The 8274-nt window shown below is 46.9% G+C and overlaps 1 protein-coding gene across 1 annotated transcript in view; it reads left to right on the top strand.

Moving 5' to 3' along the window:
• LOC130392799 (cytosolic carboxypeptidase 6-like) overlaps nt 1-8274 on the top strand; it is a 131368-nt gene that overhangs the window by 54899 nt on the left and 68195 nt on the right. The gene's annotated exons all lie outside the window — the stretch shown is intronic.

Raw genomic sequence — 8274 nt, 5'->3', positions numbered from 1 at the left:
GTTGTTGAGTATTGGGGTCTCGCTGGCAGTAACATCTGAGGCAGTCAGTCGTGTGCTAGTACTGTTACTGCTTGTTCTCAGGGTTGTGGGGCTACTCGCTCCACTACTCCACTACTAACTCTGCATGCTAATCGCAGACGCATGGACTTGACCCCGTGACCCTAATAGCTTTTCATCGTTGCCCTTTTGTGCTGCTCTGATTAATCTGAACTTATTATTCATGAGTCATTCATTTTAATGTTGCCTCGTTTTTGACTTATTTCAACTCATTGTTAATTGTTTTGCCTTATTATGTTTGCCCAACCGGCACTTATTACACTTCCAGCCTCTTCATCCATCGCTTCAAGGGTTTCTTCGGCTTTCTTTTCCTACTTGGACTCTTTCTTTGCCTACTTGAGGACTTAAGAGAGTAGGGTTGTGGAGGGCTTAGAATTCAACAACCAAATCAAGCCATTTGAATAATTGATTCCAAATAAACCTCTGCCAGGCCCGGTTTGTAGGTACTGACCAGGGCGGTGGTACGTCACGAGGAGTTGCATGCTGGGACAGGGAGTAACGTTGCTCTTACTGCACAGTGTTTTTTCTGAGTAGGAAAAGCGGAAATCGTATTTCAACGTCCAGGACGATGGTGTGAGCCACTATGACCGTTTTTGATGCAGCAGCACTCACTGTCTTAACGCAGCCTCCAAATCACGAACAGAAGGCAGAGATCCTCTAAACATGGCATTTTCAACAAGGTGTTACATCAACCTCACATTCCTTTGTGGGACAAAACCAGTAACATTCCTGCAGAACCAGTTGGGCTGACCTTACCTGCTGATCCAATATCTTTTCTTTGGGCCTAACTGGTTGAAATGTCATAACGTGCTCAAACTGATATGATGTCTGTCACACAGTCACCATTTTTCGCAACTGCCATATTCAAAAGCAAAGACAAACCATTGAGGGGAAAAACAAAAAAGTATCAAATACTACCACGACTTTGTGAAAACCCAAGCAGCTGTTCAAGAAAGATGACAAAAATGCATCCGTTCAGCGGGCCTAATTACATCTAGTCTCATCGCGCATTTGCATTTTTTTATCTGACCTCGTGGTTCTGAAACTCTGCCTCTCATCTTAATGGGTAGGAGGAGGGAAAACAAAACTCAAAGCAGACAAAGAAAGGACTGGAATGGATGGCGGGGAGAAGGGAAGGGAGACAGGGCGGGCAGGGGGGGGGTTGGTAGCCGCCTGGTATTGACTATTTTCCAGTTGATTTTCTTGAAAGCTCCTCAGCAGCGTGGCTAAATAAGCATCAGCATGCTAATGAATGGAGAATGAGGGCGATAATTCACCAGTCACACAGCAGACAGACGGGCGGAGGAATAAAGAGACAAAGAGGCAAAGTACAGTCGGGAGAAATATTGTGAGATATCTTTCACCAAATGAGTATTCGAAATTCGAATCATTATCAAATTGATTGTAAAACCCCATTTAACCCGATTTAAGGACGGCTTTTTTTTTTTGCGCTTATTCTGTTTACCTCCGCCAGCCTGCGTGACTCACAGAAGTGGATATCACCCGTTTCACCGTGGCTCCATGCATAAGTGCGCACAGTTGACCACGTCAATAAATGCCCAGTGTGTGACAACAACATCATATCATCACACTTTTGCTCTTTTGGTCATTTCTTAAGACGAAAATACGTGTTGGTGGCCGTTGGTCAGCAGGCGGTAAACAAGCAGTGAACAGGCTGTGAGCCCTGAGATTATTTCTTTGTCCCCAGCCGTGGCACCAGTGTTGCTGTGCGCCGCGCTGGACCAAATCCTCCCCGAGAGCGCTGATTGGATTCTTGTTCCGGGCAGCCTGTTGTGTCCGACAGCATAGGCACTGGATAATGGAGCTTGATGCCGCTCTGTCTCTGTGTCACGGCTGGGGGAGAGAGCTGTTCTAACAGCTCTCTGGTAGTGGTTGTGGGGGTGTGTGTGTGTGCGTCTGTGCGTGCGTGTGGTGTGTGTGTGTTTGTGTTTTTTTTGTCTGTGTGTGTGTTAGCATGTGTGTTTGTGTGAGCGAGAAAGAGTTTGTGAGAGTGAGTGTGTAAGTGATGAAGAGATTTTTTTGTGTATGGGAGTTTGTGCAGTGGGAGTGATAGAGGTGTGAGTATTTCTAACCGAGAGAGCGAGTGTGTGATGGATAGAGATTTTTCGTGTATGTGAATGTGTGTGCATGTGTGTAATAAATAAAGAGAGAGAGCGAGAGGCAGAGATAGTTTGTGTCAGCGAGTGAGTTTGCACTGGGATTGATTTTGAGAGTTTGCCTATGAGCATGTCTAAGAGAGAGCGCAACTGAGTGTGTGAATGATAGAGTTTGTGTCTATGTGTTTGTGCGAGTGAGTTTAATAGAGAGAGAGAGACAGAGAGAAAGAGAAAGAGGCTACTTTTGCCAATATTTCTCAATTATCTAGATCATCCATGACCTGAATTAAGATGTCGGCACAGGAAGTGGGTCTTTTTTAAAGAATAATTGAGTTTAAGTGAATGTTTTTCGAATTGCCAAAGCCCAATTAACTTCCAGTACTGTCTAAACAACGAATTAAAACAAGTCATAGAGCTACTCTAGTCGACTCATGATCTGGTCAGCGCAATCCGACTGCAATTCATTTGGGCATTAACATCATCTTTTGGAAAAACATCTGTGTTATGCCAAAGCGATGCAGATCGTCTGGCGAGGAACGCACTGTGCATGTGTCGTTGTTTTGTTTTCTGTCTTTGTCTCGCTGTCACTTAAAAAAGAAACTTTTGGGGAAAAATATGAAGGGCCACATTAATCATGTGGATGCGTTCTGCTGAGTAAATCCAAAGGATGCATCTGTCCTCCTTTGACAACCACAGAGGTTCACCTGAGGTAATCGATTGGATATTTGTCTCTGTGCTTGTGAATTGTTTTGTTTTAGGAGGTTGAATTATGGGCGTGGCGTTTAAGCGTGCAATCCGTCAAATTAAGCAAACTGGGAGGTGGTTCCATCCTGCTGCTGACTTTCAGTCTGGCTCTGAGATTTATGTGTTTGTTTGTGCTCCTACCTGCTTCCTTAGTGGACAATACAGTTATGGTTTGTCTGAGCTATTTCTCTATGGCTCATTAATAACCAATGCATGCTGTGTGTGCGTGCGTGTGTGCGTGCGTGCGTGCGTGCGTGCGTGCGTGCGTGCGTGCGTGCGTGCGTGCGTGCGTGCGTGCGTGCGTGCGTGCGTGTGTCCCTGTTGCAATAGCACCTGGCAGATCAGCAGATCACGTGCTCTGCTTTCTGCAGCAGCAGAGAAGTTAACCATACCTTTTGAGTAATGAATGAACGGATGTTTTTCGTCGGCTGTCTCACCAAAACTGTGGCGTCCGATGGTCCCAAGTTCATCTTTAAAACGGGGTCTCCCTGTATTGTACATTCTAGGTACATTACACTTCACACACCATAATAATGTTATCATGTCGCTTATTAAGCCAGTAAAATCTACCTGGCCAACACCAAGCCATGCTTTGACCAGTCTTGAGCTATGATAAGGCATCGGTCATAAACTAATGCACTTGCAGAGCTCCCTGTCAGCAGTATTTCGGTTGAACTAACACAAAGAAGGCCTTTGTATTCGTCAACACTCCTTATATAGATTTGCACACCAAGATGAAAATCTGATTTGGACATGAATAAAAACATGAATTAGAATGAGCAAAGGCAGGGAATAAGTTGCCTCGGAGTAAACAAATGACTTTCATTGCGCTCTAGAGACTCACTGCTTCCTCAACAGAAATTAAAAACCCAAACAAAGACAAAGCGGCCGAGACAATAGCGCGTTTAAGATAATAACAATACACTGAAGTGCTATAAATTAGTTTACCGGTTTGAGGTGATTCCTCAAACTCTTACAGCGTCCTATGTCTGCATTAAACTTCCCATCCATCTCAGCCTTCTCCCACCCAGTCTACAGTAAGCTGCACACTGATTCTGTGTAGGGATTTCCAGCAGCAACCTTGTCTGCCCTTGACTAGCAAATGGGTGTATGCGTGTACGGAGGTGTGTGCGTGCACGTGTGTGCGCATATGTTTGTGTGCGTGTGTTGTCGGGGCTAAAGTAAACACCGCTGCTTCTCAAAGCCTTCTGCCTCCCGACAACAACCCCCCACCGTCCCCAAACAACCACACCACCCCATCCCCCCATCTACCCAGCCACCACCACCCCCACCACCACCACCACCTCCTCCATCCCACTGTCTGGTCCCCCCCCCCCCTCTCCTCCCCATATTCCCTGGCTTGGCGACAGGCCTGTTTGGCCATGGCGTGATCTGCTATTATCTGTCAGATGCTGTGCACCTGTGAGGCAGGCTGCTCTGCAGCATGCAGCGCTGCCCCTGTCCCTCCGCCAATCCCATCGGCTCCCTGCTGTCAGACGCCGCGTCACAGAGGGGCTCTCTGCCGGCCACATCTGTCTCGCTTCCCCCCCCACCCCCTCTCTCTCTCTCTCTCTCTTTCTTTCTCTCTCTCTCTCTTTGTCTTTATCTCTCCCTCTGTCTCTCTCTCTCAATCTCTCCCCCCCCCTCTCTCTCTCTCGCTCTCTTTGTCTTTGTCTTTATCTGTCTCTCAGTCAATCTCTCCCCCCCCCCTCTCTCTCTCTGTCTTTATCTCTCCCTCTGTCTCCCTCTCTCAATCTCTCTCCCCCCCTCTTTCTCCTTATATTAATCTCCCTCTCTTTCCCCCTTTCTCCCTCTCTCTCCCAATGTCGCCCTCTCTTTCTTTCTCTCCCCGCTTTCTCTCTCTCTCTCTTCCTCTCCTCAATCCCATCCAGTGGCCTTGCCCTCCGTGGCCGCTGTCAGAAAGAAGAGAGAGGGAGCAAGAGAGAGAGAGAGAGGGAGCAAGGGAGCGAGGGAGAGAGAGAGAGAGAGGGAGAGGGAGGAGAGGGATGGAGATTGATGCCATTAGGATGAGCTCCATTCCAACGTACTAAAGCCTCCCCCCCCCCCCCCCCCCCAGCCCATGTGGCTGCTGCTCACCTGGCTGTCCATAAGTGGAGATTAGAGGCATGGAGATGTTGTGAAAGTATCAGGGTTAAGGGGACACTTCTGAAGGAGACCCCGGGATCTACCTTCATACTTTCAGGATTTGGCTGTGTCGTGTCTGACATTTGTTGCCCTCTCGGACAAACAGACAGAAATACAGACAAATTCAGACGGACTGACAGTCGGTCAGGGAGACAAACAGACAGACAGAAAAGCACAAACTTGGGGTCCCACACGGGAAGCAACGGAGCTTGTAAATCGTTCCTTTTCCCTCCATTGTTTATAATCTCCCTGCTCATTCCCTGTAGATTGCTGTTCGATTGGCAACGTGTTTTACAGTTTCATGACTTCTCTGTGTGTGGCTGGTTAACTAGAGGCTAACAGCCTGGTGACACTCGCATGGCTCAATACTGGGCCCCAGCAGGCACTCGAACATCTCTAATGAACTGAATTGACCAGGGCTGAAATATGATCCCTCCATGTTTCCGTTTTGGTCATTATGTTGCTTTAAAAGGAAGATCAATGTCTCCTGGCTGGGTCAAGCCAAATGCACCACATGATGTCATCGCCGGCAAAGATCTCAGACTAAATACTTAATGAAAGGATTTACTCAATAAAGTTTGTCTATGTACGTTTGTTACCTGTGTGTCACTCTCTCGCACTCTCTCCACTTCTTTCTTTCTCTCTCTCTCTCTCTCTCTCTCCCTCTCTCTCTCTCCTTCTCTCTCTCTCTCTGACCCTCTGTCTCCTTCCCTCTGTTTCCTTCTTTGTCTATCGCTGTCTCCCTCTCTTTCTTTCTGTCTCACCTTAGTGTCATTCTCTCTTTCTTTCCCTCTGTCTCCGTCTCGCACTCCCTCCTCTCCCCTCTGTCTCCGTGATTGTCTCTCTCTCGCTCTCTCTTTCTTTGTCTTACTTTCTTATCTCTCTGTCTCACTGGTGTTCTGTCTTTACCTCTCGCTCCCTCCCTATCAGTTCAAAGGTCTGTCCTCGGGCACTGCAGCATGGGTAATTGATGTGCTTGTATGAGTCTCTGCTGGTCATTTCATGGACTATCACGTTTTAAATTGGCGGCTGCCTACTTCACGGTTGATTAGTAATTCATGAGGAGCTAATTAAGAGGTAAAATAAGCCAAAGACCGGTGAGCTGACTCTAACGGGCGTTACTCTTGACTGGGAACAGTTATTACCGTCTGCATACCGGGCCCAAAATGTGGGTCCAGTATGCAAACCTTAACAAGGTTACTCTGTAGACGCTTTCAACGTCTTTCAAAGTCGTGGGAGCTTCTATAAACCGTATCCCGTCGTCCTGATTTCATTTGATTTTTCGATGCTTGAGGCGTTTTTCCAGGAATTGGCTGTAATAATCCTGCTCTTCCTTACTGTCCATTTGATGCCCGGCTGAGTTCCGCCATCACCGGGTCTGTCATCTTTATGCCATCTCTCTGGTTGGCTCCAGCAGCTGCCAAACATCACGCGCACCTGTGCCAGCGTCTGTTCGTCCCGCAGATTGGCACAGGTGCTGCATTTTGATTGGCTGTCTGTGTGGGCTGTGTCCCGGCCCACTACACACCCACACTAACACCCTGTACACTGTTTTTTTCCGCACACATAAACACACAAAAACAAACGCACACACACACACATACACACAACTGACACACACACATGCACACAAGTACACACACACACGTACGCACATCCCCCACAGAGGAGTGCTCGTTTGGTACCATCCGTCCATCCATCTGTGTGTGCGTCGTCGGGGCCCCGTGATTTCATCTCAGGGTCTGTCCTCATGATTCAGGGCCCCAACGGTGCGGCGATGACGTTCGTCCCTGCAGTCTAATTCCATCATCAACATCATTACTGCTATTATCATGTGTCTCCCTCTAATACAGGCTAATGGATGGCCAATAAAGATAGATGAGCCTGGCAGCGTGGAGCTAATAGGTAGGACATGATGTCTGGCTTCTGTCCCGACTGCAGTGCGCACGCCACCAACCGCTGCCGTAGAGGAAACATAGCGACAAACAGCACCGCTTATCTTGAGACAGCACACACCCAGGGGTCACGACGTGATTGGCAATGCTATCTCGTAAGGATTCCTTAAAATCAACTGGCATGTGTTTTAAAGTTTGCTTGTATTCGTCATCTTGTACCTTTGGTGGAATTACACACTTTTATGTTTTTTGTGTCGCTTTTTAGTCGCTGCGCTGGTCACTTACTCTGTGGTAGGGCTTTTGATCGAACAGCCGGATCCGCAGAAGGATAGTGCAGTAACTCTAAAACAGGGCTGTATGCCACCCAAACTTTGGCCACTTGGAAGTATCGGGTGCCTTAACTCTGGGAAGTTTGGCCACTTAGAAGAGTGTAGGTACCTGATACTTAGCGGCTGAGCGGTGGCATAGCCAACCTTGAGGGCCGGTGGGGCCATTTAAGAGAAGATTAGATGAACAGTAATCCTCCCTTAGGCGTGTTAAGAAGATGCTTAAATCTCCCATTTCTCACCTGCGCTCTGGCCTTTCAGTATATTGACGGCATGGTGTTGGTTAGACATATTGTATATGAGACAACTATACCACAGCATTGGGGTTACATTCCCATGTATACCTCTGTCTCTGTAATGCTGTATAATAATGTAATGCATTTGTATTTAAACGTAAAATATTGTCAACCCATTAACATTTATTTTTCCTTGAATACGTTTTTTGAAACAACATTTTGCAATAACCAGGGTTAAATGTTTGTATTATTGTGCTCCTTTTCATAGTTTGAGAATATAATTATATAACATATATAAGTGAGTGATTAATAATGCAGTCACTGTCATAGTTATTATATCACACACACACACACACACACACACACACACACACACACACACACACACACACACACACACACACACACACACACACACACACACACACACACACACACACAGGATTGACAAGAAGAACCATCGTATAGCAGAGAGATTGCACATTGTGGGGGGCCTGGCATTTGAGATAATCATAACCCACCCATTCCAGCAAACTATGAAACAACAAAACAGAGGAGAAAAGCTATCCGCAGTTCTGCATCAGTTACTTTTCAATTATGGCAGTCAAAAGCAGAACGAAACAGTTAGGGCAGTTTATCGACTGTGGAGCTCCGTGTTAGAGTAACAGCAGAGAGGAATTCATCCCAATATTTAACTACCTGACTGTTGCTAGGAAAACCATCCTATTCTGACAGATGGAATCGAGTATTGACG

The sequence above is a fragment of the Gadus chalcogrammus genome, chromosome 12 (genome assembly GCF_026213295.1).
Source record: "Gadus chalcogrammus isolate NIFS_2021 chromosome 12, NIFS_Gcha_1.0, whole genome shotgun sequence".
Taxonomy (NCBI): domain Eukaryota; kingdom Metazoa; phylum Chordata; class Actinopteri; order Gadiformes; family Gadidae; genus Gadus; species Gadus chalcogrammus.
This window is presented reverse-complemented; position numbering and strand designations above follow the sequence as displayed.